Raw genomic sequence first — 21,449 nt, 5'->3', positions numbered from 1 at the left:
ATCCGACAAGGATTGCAAAATTCAGCCACACGCCGCGGATCTCCATCAAACTTGATTGGTGCTGTATGGGCTAAAGTACTTTCGGATGAAGAGGCTCCCAAAGCCCCCTGCGTTACCAATTGCCGTAATGTTTGATTTTCTTGATGTAATACTGTCATTTCAGCTCTAAGGGCACGCAACTCATCACGAAGATCGTCCTCCATCTCGGAATCGGAAGGCAGGCGTCTCAATCTGTTAAGAGTGATATCACGGGAGTGCTGCGTACCTGTTTGTCTTGCAGAAGATCTTGGATTGGAAGCCAGCCTGTCTGTATTTCACCGAGGTAAGTGCGATGCGAGAAATCAGCCCAGACCTCAACCCAAGATTAAACTGGGCGGAGGGTGAACCGACTCCCAACGTCACGGTGTGCTCACCCCTGATTTTCGTGACGTCAGGATAGTGCAAGCACTGGCAGGGGGAGCGTAGAGATGTCAGTCCTTCAGCAGCTGTAGATAGTCCCAAGACAAATCCGACAGAGAGGGGAAGCTGAAGGGTCTTGTCCACGGTGGGAAGCAAATCCGGCAGAGAAGGAAGCTGAAGGGAAGGTTCCACGATGGGAAAACTAGCAGGCTGGAGAGGAGAGGGAGGCAGAACCCAGAAGGCAGGCAGGAGAGGTGGAACACGATCAGAAGGCAGGGAGGAAACAGAGAAGGCAGACAGGAAGGGAACGAAGGGCAGGCAGGACTGAAGACCACCCCGGGAGCAGAACAGGAACCAAGCTGGGAACCAAGGGGCAAGGAACCAAAGAGCCCAGGGAAAGGACCAAGAGCAGGGAAGGCAACGGGCAGAAAAACAGGAAGCAAAATACGGAGCGGGAACACAATCAGGAACTAACTGTGTTGAGACACAATCAGCTACTGCTCATTGCTCCTCTTATAGCGCCGCCAGCACCTGAGAGGCCTGGAACGCAAGCCGCCTCATTCCCAGGCGCTGGCAAGCCCAAAACGAGGCCTGAGAAGCAAGCTCTCGCAACTCCGAGTGCCCAATCCAACGCGCATGCACGGAAGCGTGGACACGGTCGCCCGCGCATGCGCAGAGGAGCCTGATTCCGAACACTCGGAGCCCCCGGGAGAGTGGAACCCCAAGAGCGGAAGCGCGAGTAGAACAGCCAAGATGATGCTGGTCGAAAGGAAGAGGAAAACCCCGGTCTCCGGGCAAGTGGCGTGACAAATAGTAATAGATTACCATAAACAAGTTCCCATACATGGTTGTATGAGAACATTGATCAACCATAACATTAGGTATGAGCAAGGTTCCATGCTAGTTCACCATAGTTCACTGTTGAGTGTCCTCTTTTTGAAAAAAATGGGTGTGTCCTCATTATCATCCTGCAGGATGTTGGGGCACTCGTCTGGCACTCATCTGATTGTTCCAGTGGTAGCAATATTGTGCAGCATGAACCACAAAGCGCTTCAGTTGTACACATCTTTTCCATAAAATAGGTCAGATCTCCACCGGAAATAGGTAAACATCAACAGCAGGCTTTTATCAAGCCAAAGGGCCTCATTACGAGTTTGGAGGCAGCCATGGAGCTATTAGCTCCATGGCTGCCTCCAAACCTGGCTCCATTACTGGGTTCCTGCAATGAGGAATAACCGGATCATTCCGACATAGGAGGACCCGGTAATTCCTCCTTGCAGGAACCATTCCCCATTCCCATTTGAGCGCCAATAGGACTCAAAGGGAATGGGGAGGGAGGTAATAACGGGCAGATTTCAACTGGCCCGTTATTACCTCTCTCTTCCCCTCATGGCACCCGCAAAGGACGCCTGGTTTTACCAGGCGTCCGATCCGGGTCCCGCAAAGGGAAGCTCGTAATTGGCGCTTCCGTAATGAAGGGGGCCGGTCCTGTACCGGCCCCTTCATTCCGGGAGCGCCAGGGTCGTAATGAGGCCCAAAGACTCTCTTTATACTTTTACATGCCATATTTGAAAAATAGAAAGATGATGGCTAGAAGGATTTGAATTCATCTAAAGCACTACATTGCTCTGAGGAACATTTCATACCACAGTTTTTCATCTTGCAGTGTCTTTACAGAAGGGGAACGTCTATACGCAAATCAGTTTTGTTCCCACCACAAAGGAGCAGTCCAGCTTGTAAAGTTAGGTCCCATCCTTTCTGCAGCTGACCGCAAGCAACCCAGACATGTTTGGCCTCATTGAGCGGCATCAGTAATGTGTAGCTTGGGTCTCTAAACACAGAAGGCTCAGGACCAAAGTCTGGGCATACTCGTCCTACTCCAGCTGAAATTTGCAAAACAGAAAGGTGATAGTTTAGTTTAGTTTATTATGTGTTGAGCGCACCTAACCATGAGGTATCTGGGCGCTGGAGCATAGGTGATTGTTACAACTATGTACACATAGAGACAGTTGACAAGTAGCTTATTGGCAAGGATTACAAATTGGTCAACGTACTAACATCAGAAATAAATACAGAGGGGCTGCAGCAGCTGAGGAGCAATTCACATTTGGCCGTAGTAATGGTCAACAATGGTTACAAAACGGACAATAAACCTACATAGTTACATAATTGTCAACAATGGTTACACAATGGTCAACAAACCTACATGGTTACATAATGGTCCACAATGGTTACAAAAAGGTCAACAAACCTGCAAAGGGGGTAAAATCCCAGTAATAGGGCACGAGCCAGACTTGGGACTCCAGCAAAACAGAGGAAGAGTAGGTGGTGAATATGGGTGGACGACGCAGTAAGGGTTAGGTTTAATGTTGCTGGGCAGGAAGCCAAGCTTTCACTTTCGCTCTAAAGGTCCAGAAAGAAGGTTCAGCCCTGATAGCTGTAGAGAGGCAGTTGCAGCACTTTGCAGCTAGCACGGGGAAGCTTGACCCACCTGCAGTTTTCAGTTTGTACTTAGGGATGTTGAGATAGTGTGAGAAGGATTTGTGGGTCTGAAAGGGTGGTTCCTGGAGAATTTGTCAGACAGATATTTAGGGGCTGATTTTGACAAGCATTTATGTGTGATGACTAGCGTACACAGAGAGATTCTGTCACGCACTGGGAGCCAGTGTGTATCCCGTCTAGTGGCAGAGATGTGATTAGAACGTGGGCTATTTAAAGCAGATTTGAGAGCACTGTTCTGAGGAACTTGTAGTTTATTCAGATTGTGTTCGGAGGAGCCTAAGAGTAAGGTATTGTAGTAGTCCAACTTAGAAAAAATCAACGCCATGGCGAGTGTAAGGCAGCTGTTAGAATACAAGTAACATTTGCAGTCATTGATAAGTTTGTTGGTGTAAGCTGTAGTTGAAGATGTAGTACTGACTTGTCTTTTGAGGGAGAGAGTGGAGTCTAAGTAGACGCCTAACTTTTTGACCTCATTGCCACTTTAATGATGTTCCCATCAATGTTAAAAGTCTTAGAAAGTTTATCAGGTCTGTTTAGGAGAGCTTGAGATCCAGTGATCATAAGCTCCGTTTTGTCGTTTAGACAAAGGCTTTGTGCAGCCAATCATGTCTGAATTTCAGGGTAAATTTCATTTAACATTTTGGAGTCTTCGTCATAGCAGCAAGTGAGCGTGATGAGGACTTGGGTGTCATCTGCATAATGTGTGTAGGTGACACCCAATCTTTCAAGACGATCAAAGAGGATCTTTGTGAAAATGTTGTAAAGCGTGGGTGAAACACAAGAACCCTGTGGGACTCCAAAATAGATAGGTACTGGATCGGCTGATTCTGTAGGTGCAAAAACCCTTGTTGTTCTGTTTGAGAGAAAGTATTGGATCCAACTAGCAGCGTTCAGAGAGAACGATGCAGTTGTGGTCATGTGTTTGGTAAGGATCTGATGGTGAACGAGCTCACACTCTGCTGAGAGCTCCAGCAGAAGGAGAGTGTTCAGATGGCCTTTGTCTTTGGCTTCATCCATTTAGATTTTTAGATCCAGGAGGGCGGTTTCAGTGCCGTAACTGGGTCTGAAACTAGATTGACACAGGCCCAGGAGGTTGTTGTCCTCCAATTGTTTTTGTATTTGTAGATAGGCTGCTTGATCTAGTATTTTAAGAGGAAGGGAACTGTTGTTATAGGTCTGTAATTAGTAAGTATGTTTGGATCTAAATTAGGTTTTTTGAGGAGGGGCATAACCCATGCCTCTTTAAAGTTGTTAGGGACCGAACAGCTTTCAAAGGCTAAGTTAATCAAGGCAGTGATAAACAAAGCTAGATATTTTTCTTCTTCCTTAATAACTGAGGCTGGGCAAGTATCTCCCTGGCATCTTGAGGGTTTTAGACCAGTGCAGATGTTTTCAATGTCTTTTATAGTGACTGGAGTGAAGTAGAAGGGGGCGCACGGAGGAGCTTGAATGTCGGGCAGTTTGCGTGAATTGGAGCTAGTCTATTCTTTTTACACTCAACTTTGGCTTGTAGTAAGGCTATTTTGTCAGATAGGGCCTTATGGATATTGCCGCACCAAGCTGCATGTTTGATGCAGGCTTGTGTGGGCGGTGCAAGGGACTCCAGTTCCCTTAGTATAGTAAAGAGCTCTTTCATTCCTGAATTTGCATTTTGAATTCTGACGTTGTAGATGTCTTTTTTGGTATTAAGATTAGCTGCTTTATAAGTAGTAGAGGCAGTAGTGAACTTTTCCTTATTGGGGATTGAGCGTATTTTTATCCAAATGGCTTCTGAGGATCTTTTAACATTGCAGAGTGTTTTTAGGTTAGCAGAGAACCATTTATTTAAAAGGACTGAAGGTTTAGCCTTTCGTAATATAAGTGGGTCAATTATCTTTAGGGCTTGTTCTAATGTACAGTTGTAAGGGTCTACCAGAGAGGACGGGTCCTTATCTCAGTTTTTTGATGGATCAGAAATGGGCTGTAGTAAGGGTAATAAGTTGTCTAGAGTTATGTTATGATTGTTTCTAGACAGGGATTTTGGGGCTACCTGTATAGTAAAGGGGATGCAATAGAGGTCAGACTAGGCACAAGGTGCTTTGTTAAGGATTGTGGTAATGCAATTTAGGTCTGCCAGCCAATCCAGAGTTCTGCCCTTGTTGTGAGTAGGCTCATTTATGTGGTGTTTGAAGCCAAGTTGTGTGATAGAATTTTCTATGACCGTGGCATTGGAGTCATTTAGGTAATGAAGGCCCTAAATTGAGATCTCCCAGCAAAATAATTTGAGAACCAGGTTTGGTGTTTTGGGTTAGGAGGAGGGTAATTTCTTCCTCGAAGGAGGAAATTGAGCCAGGGGGCTGGTAAATAAGATGTAGTAGAAGGGTACGGGTGGCTGAGAGAGGGAGTTTTACCGACAGAAGTTCAGCTGAAGGGAGCAAGCTTTAGAGAATTCTCTAAGGCCCAGATGCGATTTGGTTGCGAAAGCAACTACCCCACCTTTGCCAGTGCTTCAATCTGCTCTGATGATCATATAGTTATCTGGGAGAGCTAAAGACAGGGTAGGTCCTGCTGCAAGGTGTAACCAAGTCTCTGTTATGGCAACAAAGTCAAGTTGGTTGGTGGCGATGAAAGCCACAGTGTCAAGGGTGTGAGCTAACAGGGATTGTGCATTGATGAGAGCTCCTTTGATAACTGGTGCGTCTGCAACTGGTGCGCTCCGAGTACTGGATTTATGGTTATAGGTAGGAAGGGGATTTTGTTGTAATCGGTAGACACAGTAAGAGGGATTGTAGGCCAGATATTAATCGGACTGATAGAGGCCGGCAGAAAAAGAGTCCTAATTGTCATCTTATTACACAGGAAATGAGAACCCAATCTAGCATTGGCCAGGCAGAGTGGACGCAGGACCGGTGGCGTTAGTGGGGATGCGAAAAGATGGATCCATTCAGAAGGGGTAATGGGACAGTGGATATTGTTTGCTGGTTCTGAGATCAAGCCACACCGAGGTAAGTAAGGCTGAAAGGAAGCTAGGAACCTTGTTGGTGCTATGGTGTGAAACAGGGGCAAGAGAATAGCCTTACTGAGTGTTAATCTCCGTAAGGTGTCCATGTGCAGGGATTAAGTAGCACAAGTTATTGTTCTAGGATCGTCGGAAAGCATGCAGCATAGGAGTAGGTAGAAACTTGCAAGTACAGTTAGAAATTATGACTGTCAGTACATTGCATGGGAGCCACGCGAAGTAACTGTAGGCAAACTAGACGTGTAGGCAGCATAATGGCATAACAGTTAAAATAACATTGAGAATAACACATACACGATAGTACAATACAATGATGAATAAATTGATCTGAATGGTCTGAGTGCAGGTCTCCTAATGTTATAAGGTATGAAATTACGAAATGACAAAGATATAACAGTTGTTTAACGGTTGCGATTCACTAACAGTTGACTGTAAAGTGATCAAGAAGTACATGACACAATGTTAATCATCTTTGAAAGTATGCACATAACAGCGATGAGCTGGCAGAGTAACAGGTCACAAGTGATACAGGGTACAACTAGAGTGGCACGACACCTCAGAGTATGGTATGTGAGTATGAGTGTGGTGTCCCAGGAGGATAGCTCAGTGACAATGCCCCTGCCTTTGAAGCAAGACTACACGAAGCAACACAGGTTCGATCCCTGGGTCTGCACTTAGAAACCTATGGGTATTTAAGCGTGTTATAAATACCAAACTAAAAACACAAACAATCCCTGTAAAAGCGCCTCGATGGCTGTGTGAATGCTTTCAAAATAAATGAATTAATGGTACAAACAGCTTCACGGCACAGTGGTATGTGGGAATCAGTTTTTTAGGCATTTGTGCAGGGCCATAGCACATTGCTTGCTCAGGGCTTATTGTGGCCAGCAACAGTGCAGGTTGGGCTCAACAATGGACGTGAGTTTATTTTCAATGACAGGCCTGCAATTGAGCCACCAGGACACAGCAGTGCTCGGTGCAAGCAGTGATGCTCAGGGTGAAGGAGGTGAAAAGCTGGAGGGATCGCTATTAAGCAGTGGGCGGCCTTAGTGATTAAGAGACACGCTGTGTCCTGGGTAGGATGCGGGCAAGGCAGCAAGCACTAGCTCCCCTGTTACAGAGATAATAACCTTCAGTTCTTGGGACACTGTTGATGATACGGGAGGAGTCAGCAGATAATACAAGCAGCCGGAAGTAGATACTATAAGCATTGGGCACTTCTTACCAGAAGGTGTGACCGCAGTCAGATGTGTCGAACAGGCATAGTTGCCAGCAATGTTCGGCCAATGTGTGAGGAAGGATTAGAGGCAGTTCAGTGTTCTATGTTGACAAAGTACGTACGGCAGTCCTCCAGTCCTCCCGGCTCCGACATGCTCGGGACAGGGCCATAAACTGGGGGCCTTCGGCGTTGGGGCTGGCTTCCCCCTGCCGGTGGGGCCTGTTGGACTAAAAGCACGATGACGCCTCGGGATGCTTAGCAACCATATAAACAAAATCGGGTCAGCGTGTCGGTGGCCATTTTAGGTCAGCTGAAGAGTGCTGAGGCTGGCGCTCCGCGTAGCGCTTGAAGCTTAATCTCAAATCTGCACAGAAATTAGAGGCACAGCATGTAGATATGCAGGTGAAAGTTTACATATGTTGCCCAGGATAGTGTCCTTGATTTCATGGCTGTAGAATTCATGGAGCAATCAGTAAAGCAGCAGATGATCGAACGAGGCACACAGGCATACTTTCTCCTTGAGTGGCAACAATAGTAGAGCAGCAAGGGTGCAGGGATGCAGGGGCTCCTCCCCTGGTGATGAAGTGATCCAAAAAGGCTCAGGACAGGGCCTTAAACTGGTGGCATTTGGTGTTGGGGACGGCTTCCACTTGCCAGCATGGCCTATTGGCTAAAAGCACGATGATGCCTCAGGTTGCTTAGCAACAATATAAACAAAATTGGGTCAGCGTGTCGGCAGCCATCTTAGGTCAGCTGGAGAATGCTGAGGCTGGTGCTCCCCATGGCGCTTGTAGCTTTATCTCGAATCTGCATTGAAATTAGAGGAGCAGCATGTTAATATGCAGGTGAAAGTTTGCATATCTTGGTCAGGATAGTGTTCTTGGTTTCGTGGCTGTAGAATTCAGGGAGCAATCAGTGAAGCAGCAGACGATCAAACGAGGCACACAGGCATACTTTTCTCCTCGAGCGGCAGCAATAGCAGAGCAGCAAGGGTGCAAGTGTGCAGGGATAGCTGGAAGGTTTTCAATTCATCTAAACAAGTGGCATTGCTCTATGAAACCCTGCATACCTTCATTTTCCATCCTGCCACACCATTACAAAAGGGGAAAGACAATATCCTAATCAGCTTTGTCCCACCCCAAAAGCAGCAGTCCAGCCCAAACTGCTAATTCACATCACTTTTGCATAGGACTGCAAGCATCCTCAAACATGTTTAGATCTCATTGGGTGGCATCAGCGAGGAGATGCTTGGGTCACTTGGCACAGCAGGCTTGGTACCCACCTCTGGGCATATCAGTCCCACTCGAGGTAACATTTGCACAACAGAATGTTGATGGCTGAAAGGCAAGATGCAAATTTCCATGGGCCGGTGCGCAATTCCTATACTCTTCGGAGGAGCAATACTCCCAGAACAATGATGACTACCTGTGGCATCATATTGTTTTAGTAAATAAATAGTTGAATACATACATCAGGGATAAAGAATGGGTGCGCTCTTCAACAGCAGATCTCTGGTAAAACCTATATGAATGGCGGCAACATCTGCCTCTTCCCTATGATATCATGTCACTAATATGCCCTTTGTTTTTTTCATTTTCTATCAGACTTTTGGCAGGCCACCCTCTCCCCATATTGGCTGATGTCAGTACTTATTTGACGATGTACTGAAGGGCTCATGCATACAAAGGATAATGACTGTAGGCTCCAACCCCTCCAGAGTTAGTGGAGCTACACCACAGGGCTGAGCCCAGCTGAACTATCACTGGATAGAGCAATGGGTCATTGATGGATAAGTCTTCACGCGGGTGGAGGACCTACACCTCTCCACTAGGGGGAAGAGATTGCATGTGTCCTACTTGGAAAAGGTACCCACCCCCTGTGAGGTCATTCTGGATGGATAGGACTACTTCACATACAGACATAAGGATTGAATGAATGGGACTACTGTTTTGGAGGGAGGTGGGATGAGAGTGCCAGAAGGCCTTGTGAGAGTGTTCACAAATCTTCCCTGGTCAGGTTACCAATGGTGTCTACAGTTAACAGGTCTGGAGGGAGGTTCAAGTCACTTAGGTGAGTTCTGATCAGAAGCAGGATACTGTGTTTCCTTGACTTAAAAACTAATTCATTAATCACCCCTGTTTACCATCTCCTGAAATTGACCCGTGAGCCTAGCCTCTTTGGCAGCTCTCCAGCTTGAACAGAATTAGCTGCTTGCTTAATGTGTTTCTATCTATATGTTATGGTTGTGTTCTTACACAATTCCCTACATTAACTGGCCAAAGTGATTGTAGTTTTTTGTTTAATGTGACATAATTCATACCCACTTAATCTATCGGTTTTGAAGCTTCTGCGTACTTTGAGCCCTCCCTAAGCAAGTTGCAACTATGCTCACATATGAACATGTAATTATCAAAACATGTGATTGGTGGAAGGTTATGAATTAATCTAAATACTGCTGCTCCAGCAAAGTGTGCAAAGCACTGGATTACTAAACGGTGGGCTCTGCATATGATTTAAACATTAATGGAGGAAGACACCTTTCAGTTTTGGAAATCTCCAGATTCTCCTTGGGGTTGCAATCTTGTCTAGAAGATCTGGCATTCTATTATTACATTCGCCAAGTGTTTGCCCATTCTTGACACTAGCTCACGATAAGCGTTAAGGGTCTCCCTCCGTTCTTCATGTGGGATGGGGGACGGCTCTACAAGCATGTTGTCCTAAACAGTGTAGAAAAACGGCTGTTGCCACCCCCCTTACTACTGCAAAACTAATGTCATATATTGCATCTAAAAATGTTACATTCTGTCTTCCATTGTTTACACTGCATCGTTGGGTTCCAGGGTCTGCACGGTGGACAGGATGTTCTGGTAACGAGGCGGGAGTAGGCCAAGGTTATTTTCTGTACTTTGCAACATACTGACTTGCGGTTTTAATATTGAGCAGTTTCTGTTTGTTACTTAGGAATATAATCCATTTGTTTGTGCACAATAGCATTTATAGTATTTATTTTTAGCATTTTCTTTCCGGCATTAGTAACAGCTTGCACTTTATTTACATTGCATGCTTGCTTTGTTTGCAGAGTATATATGTGATTGTTTGCAAGTTCACTCCCTTAACGTGCAACTCCATTCATTTTTAATAGCTTCTAATGTGTTTATACGTGTATGTGTGATTGTTTGAAAATTCGGTCCCTTTTCACACTTCTCAGTTTGAGGAACTCAAGCCTTGTCATTGACATTCACTCCCTGCATGCGCCTGAGGTATCAATGCTGGCTTTGCTTAGAAAGGGGGATGCTCCAGGATGAAATGAAGGCAGATGTAATGGCTGAAGCAGCACCAAAACAGTTTGCAGCATCACACACTCATATTCCATGGCTATGCTGTGGCATACAGACCTATCCTTCAACAATCAGGGGTCAGACTAGGGACATTAACCAACGGGGAGTGGATTGTCGTGATTCTGGCCCCTTGCTCACATTGGCCACGAGCAGCTTTTGAAAGATGCTAGCTTATTTTCACAATGGGCGAGTGGCCCATGGTGGTTTACTTTATTATGCTGACTTGAAAGCTTTGCAGAGCCACCATAGCAAACCCGTCACATTCTTACGTGAGTGAGGCCTGATTCGATAGTCCTTGCCCTTGTGCATTGCTGCATGATTGCACTGTGAGCCCATTATAGTAAAAGGAAATAGGTCACTCACCCCACAGAAGAAAAGTGATACTGTAATTTTATTTATTTAATTTTTGACATTTATATAGAGCACAAGCAGCCCACGGGCATCATGGCGCTGTTACAAGAAGGCTTGTTTGGTTGCTAGAGAAACGGGAGACTTATAGAAACCGCCTGACTGTGGTTCGTGGTTACCATGAACCTGTTAGCAGTGAGTTACTGTAATGTAACAAACAGTGATAAGGGATGGAAAACAAAAGGAAGAGCGAAAGGAAGTGACTTTGGTAAGAGGACTGGAAGAAGAGGATCCGTAGAAGGATAGAGCATGCCTTTGAGTCTGTGGTTGGAAAGTAATAGTTAAAGACAATAGTTTTGAGTGTTACCCAAAAGGACCAATGTGAAGTCTCGACCATGAGAGTGTTTGGTAAGGCATTCCACAGTTTAGGGGCAATGTAAGGAAAGCTGGCCCACCGGCTTTGGCCCTTTTTATGGTAGGAATGTGTAGTTAGTTGGCGTGCTGAATTCTCTTTGTTCTAGATTAGGTGACTCTGACAATTTTCTCTGTTAGGTAAGTCGGGGCTTTAAGTGACAGGCACTTATGAGTAAGCGCTAGAGTCTTGAAGGTGACACAGTCTTTAACAGGGAGCCAATGGCTCATGCACCTGGATTGTGAGACGTGGTTTCTTTTAGGGATGTTTGATGCATCTCTGAGAGCATTATTTTGAATCACTTCAAGTTTACTCAAGTTTTGGGATGAGGTGCCAGCTAGAAGGACATTACAATAATCTAATCTGGCCCTGATGGTGGCTCATGCAATTGAGAGGCAGTTATCATTGGAGAGATAAGGTTTAACTGGGTTTATTAGTTTGGTTGTGAATGATGAGTCAGAAGTGATCGTGCTAACCTGGCATGACATCGAGAGCGTGGAGTCTAAGTACACTGCTAAAGCCTTCACTGATGGTGAAACAGGGATGATTGTGGTATCAATGGTGAAATTGCTATATTGTTTACTGAGTTTTCTGAGGGTTTCTTTGGAGCCAACTAGAAGAATCACAGTTCTGTCCACACAGTGACAAAGCCCGTTTGCCACCATCCATGCTTGAATCGTGGCGTAGAGTTTGTGGAGTGACTTGGCATCTTGGTCATAGGAGCCTGTGAGTGGTATGAGGACCTTTGTATCGTCGGCATAGTTTGTGTATGCTATGCCGAGAGTTAGTGAATAGATTGTACAGAGTAGGTGCTGTGCAGGAGCCCTACAGGAGACCACAGTGGATAGTAGTTGGTGCTGCACATGTCTCATTGGAGAAGACCTTCATGGCTCTCCATTCCAGAAAGGAAGTAATCCAAGTATTGACTGCTGGGGAGAATTGTCCTTCATTAGTGAGGTGTCTACTGAGAGTCTTGTGGTCCACATGATCAAACGCAGCAGAGAGATCCAGGAGGAGGAGACGCGCTGGTTTGCCTTCGGACATGATATACATTATTTGACTTTTTAGGTCAAGAAGGGCAGATTCAGTGCTGTGACCTTTTCGGAACCCATATTGCCTCGTACCAAGGATGTGGATTGACTCAAGGAATTGCTGGATTTGATTGTACACATCTTTATCTAGGATTTTAAGGAGTTATGGGAAACTAGTAATGGGGCTGTAGTTGTTAGGGGAGGTCGGATCTAGTGATTCTTCAAGGACAGTGGGCCAGTGGTGCAGCATTATGCCAGATGGTGCAGCCCTGAGTATTCACAGGAGGTCATTGAATTCTAGAGGATGGCTGTTCTGGTCCCAGGTGGCTTTTTTGGTAGACTTTGGCTGCAATTCACTGCCCTAATGTAGTAACAATGCCACACTTCAATTGGTTGACTGTGTGCAGTGAATATATCAGTTCCACCTGCTCCATATCTCTGCCTTTAGAGCATGTAGAGTTGAACAATTCTGAATGGTCCCACTTCAGAGGTTGTCTAGGGGACCATCTCTCCACACATTCCATTTTTGAAGCCATACAGTGTACACAGCAAACGAGATGCAACATTTACATTCAATGTCGTATAAGCCACTGTTAGCAGGCACTGAATATCATCCCAAAGTTGGTGCAGAGTGCATGGTGAGATATGCACATGCACAGTCCCATTGTTAAGCGTGTGCATGCGTGTGCGGGTTCCTGATCATGGCATAGGTAGTGTAGAGGTTTTAGCACATGACTTGGAAAAGGGAAGTGAGTTCCAAAATCTCATTCAATGCCTTTGTTGTCCATCCTTAAAACGAAATACTATTGATGACTTAAGCAGTTGTACAAAGTATAATTATCCATCTTAATCAAGAGGGATGCAAGCACGGTATGTCACAGAAGAACAGGATCTGAACATGCTACTGGTGGCGGGGACCAGAAATTAAGCAACCGTCTTTATTTATTTTTTTGCAGAATCAATTACCTGTGATGGTTTATTAGTTGAGGGGAACTGTCACCTGTAGGCGTGACAGTCAAAGGAAGACATTCCAGCGATCAATAAGTGTGCCTGTGTTCAAACTTCTATACAACCAATGACGTTTACTTTTATATTTGGGTTATCCCTCTACAAACATTAGCTCACCTTTCAGTTACTTTAACCAACATTCATTGTATGATTGAAATATGCACTACTGTTCATAGAACAAATATTAGGAGGGACTTTATGCCCATTGTGCTGAACATTTATATTTCTGTCCTAAAATGTATTTATGACTACATTTCGCAATAAGCGAATCATTTACGTCACAGGCTTATGAAGTGCTCATAAGGTGCGATTAGCCGTGGTTAGCTGGGGCTAGTCACACCCCATCCCGAAACCATTGATTATTGTCCAAGAAAACTGGCAGAGGTACTGTTTGTTTGTAATGGGTGCCATTGTTTGTCACTGTTTGGTTGAATACAAAATCATACAAAGATATAAAATATGGGGTTGCTTACAGGAAGGTGCCAACAAAGAGCAGCCCACAGTTAACCATGTAAGTTGTGCTCATTTCAATCTGCCAGCCCCTTAAGTATTTTTCATAAGGTCTGGCCTACGTCATGTGTGATGGGTCTGGTGATGCTGTCAAAGGGCTTGGTGATCTTAAGGTGAACTATTTCTCACATGCTGTTCTAATACTGTCTGGGACAATCTGCTGATAGGGATTCATGTTGTAACCCCCTGCCAAGCATAGTGTACTTGTTAGGTCCTACTTTGCTGATAAGATTCCAAGATATCCCCAAGAACCAGAAATAGATGTTGGACAATAATACCAATTAACTTCAAACTCTTCTCTCTGCTCAACCCTAAGGGCACTGGCAGCTGTTTTGCCTAGGACTCCCTTGATCCCTCATCAAAGCCTTGTGGAAGCGTGGGAATTGTAAAACATCACATCTGGTGGACCTTTGTTTGCCCAGCTCTGCCTTTGGCGTCTGAGAGTAAAAGAAGAGCAGTGAAAAACAGGGGTATAGGGCCTGTCACAGGGTTATATGAGCAAATATATGTTATGAAGACCAGCAAATGGCGTTATCTGCTCTATGTTGTTCACAGCCACGGTTTCTTATTCGTGGACAACTGTGGAAACAAAAATCCAAAGTGGATTTAAAACAAGTCACATTTTAGTTTGAGACATAATGCATTGTTTTAGAATTGTTGGTATGTGCTTTCTGGCGCAGTTAATGTAGATACCTGATGGTGAATTCCTACTGTAATTTGATTAAGAAATACATTCTGTAAGTGTGGGTTAATATGTCTGCTTTATTGAATAACGTTGTTACTTAGTTTTTGGGTTACTTTGGGCCTCATTCCGAGTTTGACAGTGCAATATAAAAGCAGAGGCACGTTACCACTTTTTCTTTTGGCAAAAACAGAATTTCCTCAATTTTTCATGCACCGCCAAATTACATGTTTTGACAGAATTACCACCGGCGGAATTACTGAGTGGTAATTCTACCGATTTGTCGAGGAAAAGTGGAGGATTTACCTCCAGCATGATGCAGAAAGTAAATCCTCAGTTGTTTCTTCAAAATTCCTCCAAACCACTTAGTTACTCTGCCTGTGGCAATTCTGCCAAAAATCCCCAATGGAGTCTTATGGACTTCACAAATGGAACTAACACCATACTACCACCATTTTTAATCCTTTGGTAAACACCCAGGACCGAGTGGTGGTAACCGTATCTGGTTTTGGCAGTAATTCAGTAGAATTACCACCATTTTAGTGCCAAACTTGGAATGAGGCCCTTTGTGTTCTATATGTGTTTCTTGGCACATAGAAAGATGTTCCGTAACATATCAATATATTTATATTCGGAAATTATACTAATCCATTTGATACTATGTATACGGTAAATAACAACAACCAGATGAAAATATTATACAAAATTAATCTAAGAATTAACATCATAAGGATCTGAACAACAAGGCACGTTTTCGATAAAAGCTTAATTCAGATCACAATTCTTTCTCTTAAAAACCAAGCTTCCAATGGATGACAGATAACAAGTCTTTCGATGCCGTTCTTAAAAAATCAAGTGCTAGAATGGAAGAACCTGTGCATTCCTTACGAATATGGTGAAGAACTATCTCCTGAATATTTGGTGCAATTGGGAAAGAAGCATAAAATGTGTGATGGTTTTTGGATAGGTGCTACAGAAAGGGCAATTCATATAAAAAGTATTTATTTCCCAACGAATCATCATCATTTTTAGATGTTTATAATTCAGCATGCAAGGATTATTTGGTAACTATTAATTCACTTCATACTCTAAACTACGGGCTATGTCACCACTTATTAATAATAGCAACGTCATGTAAGATACCAAGATGCTTCACATATATGTCCATTAACCCACAAGTGTCCACACACCTACAGTCTTCTTGGTCTGCTCTATATTATAAGCAATACACAGAGTGAAGTGTATCAACTCCCCATTATAAGCCCTCATGCTGTTATCGGAAAGAGATGAGAGTTCACAAGCATCCTCTTTCCATGAATGGCATAATAAAGGCAAGGTAGCGTGCCCGGTTGGCACATCAGATCCATCCACAAGCAACCACATGTGTTCGCGGACATTGGACTGGGCGCACATGAGATGTCATCTTCTGTTTATACTTATTTATATGCACCTCACTTGGATTTATAGCATTCATGCAGCTAGTGAGATATCTACCAATCAGAGGTGCACATTTTAAATCTAAACTTCTCAGATCAGCGTAACATTTCAGCTATAACCTTGCACTCTGAGACCGTGTGCCATGGATGAATGGTTGCTGCTTCCCAAGCTGCTTTTCAGAACTCTTACAGAATTACTCTTTCAGGATGTACAGCCATCACATGTAAGAAGACATTCTACAGGAATGTTAAAAAAAAGTATTTTGAACAATTATTATTCATTAAAACAATAATTAGATATTAAATGCATGTAAACATGTTATTTGTTAGAGTGCATTTGGGATTATGATGTGTCTTCATAATTTTTGTTTAGTTCTTGTTGTGCATTGTTGTTTTGTTTCTTTAAAATGTATGGTACAAGATACAAGGTTATTTGTTCTTTTCAAAAGGGAAAAGATCTATAGTGCATTTTAAAATGCATATGACATGACTCCAAAAAAATGTTGGAATACTTGCTTGTAATTTGATGAGCATTGAATTTACTTTGTGCATTACTCGTGGGAATACTGATTCCAGCTCCATGCAGGAAGTACAAACAGGCAGTATTAAAATCATTCCATCAGTTTTTACTGTTACCTCCATCATTAAAATGAAGGCCCAAGTGACTAGTAATGACCTTGCCATCACTAGAATTGTGTATTTAGGTATTGTGCTACGGTTGTGCTATCACAATGGTTGTTATGTTTAGCCATTGTTGTTCCTTAAGGTAAGTCCTGTACTTCATAAAATCTGTGACATGGTTTTTATATGTATTTCTCTTAAAATAGTATTCTGTGAGAGATGAATTTAGACTTGAAGGTGAGGAATCCCTGCAGGAGGCCATAGAATAAATAGATGTGTTACCTGAATGTCTGCTGTCGGTGTAGCTGAAGGCTGGAAAAAGGCAAGAAAGTTAAAAATAAAATATGAGTGAGAAGTGAGAATTTAAAGCATTGAGGTTATATGATTTAGCAAATGGAACAGGGTTTGAAATTGTGGGAGTTGGGATTTCACTGCTGGCTGAAGCCTAGCAAGGTTACTTACAGTTTCACAGGGAACTGGTGGTGGGTAATTATATATATGGGTCAAATAAGTTTGTGTATTTGGTATAGTGTGTGTATAAAGAAGCATTAGCACAAACTTAGGAAACATTGAAAGCTTAATGGATTATAACTAATGGAAAGAAAATTCAAGTTTCCATTTTATGTTGAGATTAGATTCAAGGTATAGACTCAGAAGATAAATCTACCTTTTGCATTATAGCCATACTGAATGGCCATCATTTTCTGCAATCATGTTATGCTGTTTCTGAAGATCAGCACATCGAAAATGACATTCGAAAATTACATTATTTGCGGGCATCATTGTGACCGTGGTAAATATTTGTTTTAAACTATTTCTAACTAAATTAAGGAAGGAGGCACCATGGGGTTTACAAAAAGAGAAGAGTGGAAAAGCATTACAAGCTTATGGTTATCGGAAGGTAAGAGCGACAGTTTAGAGGGTTTAGAATTATATATAGCATTAGTATTTGAGTTGGACGGGACAGCCAATAAGTTGCTCAGATCTTGAGCTAAATCTAATGATCCAAGCCTGTGTTTTGATGAAACTGACATCTGCTTGAATCCATCCTGTTATCTTTTCACCCATTTAACACTGCCCTGGAAGGGCACAGTGTCCAGTGGTCCAGTGTTTCAGTGCTAGTAGGAAAAATGAGTGAAAACGAGATGAAGCACGGGTGGGTTTAGGAACTGAAAGTAGATGCAACAATTGAGGGCGACGGGACCAAGGCAGAACGTTTAAAATAGTAAGGGAAGCAAGATAGGATGGATCAAGACCACGGATACTTTTATATTCAATACAAAGGAAGTAAAAAAAAAGAAGGTGAGGGGCAAATGAGACAAGTGAGTAGGAACGAAGAGAAGAAGTAATAGAGGAGCACATTTTTTAGGGAAAACATGAGGCGAATAACTGAATTATAAACTGATAGACGAGGGGAAATGTGAGAAGCAGGGAGACCAACCAAAAGAGCAGAACAGTAAACAAGGCAAGAAAAGGTAAGAGTGGTGAAAAGGAGTTTGAGAGCATGAAATAAGAAAAAGGCACAAGCACAGTCAATATTGCAAAGATGAAAATGACAGATATGAGCAGTATAAAGGATGAGCATAGAAAAGGAAACAGCATAATCAAAAATGGCTCCTATGTGGAAGTTAGAGGCAGGCCAAAATGGGGGAGACCACGAGGGAGACCCAAGTCAGTGCCAGCGTTTGAACCAGGGAGTCAACCGACCATAGTGGGGGTGCATTGTGTACGCTGACGGACTGGGTCTCCCCTCTGGCAATAACAGGCAGGCTGCACTGAAAAGTAGGAACACAATGAAGGCACCAAAGTCTTTATAGAACACAGGAACACATTTATTACAGGAAGATGAGTTAACTCATTGCCAGCAGGATGCATTATACACACTGGACTAGCTAGGCACAACCACTGGCATAGAACCCAGAGCCTGGTGAGTACCATTGGATGCAGGGGGAATGGTTGGAGAGGGAAGGGGAAAACGGGTTGGGGGAAGAAAGAGAAAGGAAGAAGAAGAGACAGTAAGGGAGAAAGGGGGAGAGAGTGGCAGTGAGGGAAGTACCCAGTGAGGGAGGTGCCCAGTGAGAGAGGTGCCCAGTGGGGACACAGAGAGGCACAGGAGGACAGAAAGAGCAGAGAGGGACAGAGAGGGACAGAGAGACAGGCGATGGCGGGCAATGTCTGAGAGGCCAGGAGAGAGAAGCAGGGGAAGTCAGAGAGGCGGGGTACCCATTGGTGGAAAAATAGAGCAGGTTAGGGAGTAAGTGAACCAGGGGAGAAGGATAAGGCCAGGCAGGGGGAATGATACTTGCTAGAAGGGCAAGGGCCTCTGTAGCCTCTGCCCCCAACACATACAGTCAGGACACACACACCGCCAGCAGCCAAAAAGAAAAGAGCCCTGTTCTCTCTTCACAGGTCTTATATAAGGCTGTCACTCCCATCCATTCCAGGGAAAGCCCTCATCACCCAGGCAAGTGTTTGTTTGGTTGTTGTCAGGAAACGTGTTGTTGCTCTACCACTCCAGTGCCAGGCCCCCCTCACCCAGACAAGTGTTTGTTTGGTTGTTGCCAGGCGTTTCCAGGGAAGATAGGATGCAGAGCGGGGAACACACTTTCAGGTATTCTGTGTGATTCCCAGGTCAGGGGACTTGGGAGTTGGAGCCCAGAGGGGATGGCTTATTGTAGGGAATGGGGAGATGATATTATAGAGTGCAGAGCAGTTGGGGCCTCAAGGGGAGGTAATTGTTGCGTGTGGGATAAGTGGCTTTCCAGAGTATCCACCCGTGATGGACATAACTAGTGAATCGGGTTTGCAGGGCTCAGAGAGGACAGGACAAAGTGGGGGTGGATATTACAGGGTAGGACAAGGGGATAAAAAGGTCAGGTCTGATTGCTGGCTTTAGAATTCTGGTAGCTGGGCGTTTAACAGGTTTAACATCTGCATTAACTATTTTTCTTTGGAGTCCTTTCCCAAGGCTGGAGGAATACCACAAACCCCCCACATACCACATATGCACGGGACAGAGTGGACTAAACGCAATGGCACACACCAGGGAAAATGCAAGCACTTGACAGAAATAAACATTGAGCATAAACATTGCACCGAATATACAGTCATATTCAGCGCAAGGTGGAAAATACATTTGGGAAACATGAAAGTCATGCAATACATTGGTAAAAATTAAAACCCACAGTAAACAAGTGACATACATATACTGCCATTTCTACACCTAGGTTGTGAGCTGATGGGATAAACGGGATTAGAGTAGTAGGAAAACAAATGCCAAGGGGAGGGGAAAGAGGAGAATTTAGAGCAGCAGGAAAAAGGAGGACCTGGGTTTTAGTACAATTGATGTGAAGAAATTGTATATGCATTTAAGTCTGGACAGCTTAAAGGCAGGTAGAAACAGGAGTGTGTAGAGTTTCAGTAAGAGTGAAGAAGTACAAGAACATCTGTTAGTCGTCTGCATAGAAGTGAGAAGAAAGGATAAAAGAGGAAACAAGACTGGTCAAATCTTCCCTTTGGCTGGCTTAACAGGTTGACACTTCCATAGAATACACCCCTGTGATATGTGCAACGATATGCTTAACCTATTGAACTAAGGAGTGTATTCTGCGGGTGTGTCAACCTGTTCAGCCAGCGAATAGGAGGTTTTGATCAAGAGGAAGCATGGAGGAGATATTACCTGAGGCAGACCTGATTCCCAGAGATAGATAAACACGTCTTCTGCGACAACCAGATAAGGTGGTAAGAATTGGGAGCACAGCCCTGTGCTTCTGAAATCCTGCCACTACTCTATTAGAACCATGTGTTTCTTACCATTGTGTTGAATCTTGCTGCGCTCCATTGTGTACCATTGAATTTAGATGCATTTTAAGTACAGCTAGTGTATTACATTTTGCTGAACTTCTGAGCATAGCCACTGTATTGAACCTAGCTGAATTTCTGAGTATAGCCAGTGTATTTCATTAAGATGTACTTTTGAGTATAGCCACTGTATTTAATTTGGTGCATATTTACATAGAACCAGTTTATTGAATTTAGCTGAACTTTTGAGTATAACCACTGTATTGAAGTTAGCTGAATTTTTTATGCATCCGTCACTAACCCTGCTAAAAAGTCTCGAATATCCTGCATACTCACCTTCAAACACTGAACAAAACACACGTATACCTCTACCGAAGCAAAAACATAAGACCACCACAAATTGCATACACTCTATAACACCCAGCAAGAAACTAAACCAATTACACACAAATCCCCCCATACACATTCATACACCAAATACCACATAATGCCTCTCATTACAGGTTTGCAAGTCTGGAAACAAGGGTGCTGGTAAACTGACCAGCACCCTTGTTTCCCGACCGGTAAACTATGAGTTTGCCTGCCGGGGCTGCTGTACCCAACAGGTCTGACCCTGCCAGGCTCTGCAGCCATGGTATGCAGACTCTTCACGGAAGTGCTGGCACCGTTAGCAACGGTGCCGTCACTTCCATGTCCCCACTCCCATAGAGTCCTATTGAACTCTATGGGAATGGGGACTGACATTTTACCGGCACACCGGGAAGTCAGGTGCTGGTAAAATATTACAAGTCCAGCGGCAACCCACAGTAAGCAGGGTTACCGCCAGACTCGTTATGAGATAGAATCTCTACCAAGTAAAAACAAATGAGCACACAATGACTGTTTTTTTCCGAACTGAAGCTACCAACAGCACATCAAAGCTCTCTTGCGCTTTCCCTTCTCAATCACACTAACTATGCCATCTCAGCCCTCTTTCCCTTTCTGATCCACCAGGGCACATGGAGACCATGAAAATGGCAGAGATGTGCACTATAAATTATAATAACATAACATAAAGCACATAGCGGATGGTCCTAGAACACTGGGCAGATTACTGGTCTCAATATATTTAAATCAACAGGGAAAGTTATTAACTGGGGATGTG

This window comes from Ambystoma mexicanum, chromosome 5q (genome assembly GCF_040938575.1).
Source record: "Ambystoma mexicanum isolate Mex_15411 chromosome 5q, UKY_AmexF1_1, whole genome shotgun sequence".
NCBI classification, from domain to species: domain Eukaryota; kingdom Metazoa; phylum Chordata; class Amphibia; order Caudata; family Ambystomatidae; genus Ambystoma; species Ambystoma mexicanum.
This window is presented reverse-complemented; position numbering follows the sequence as displayed.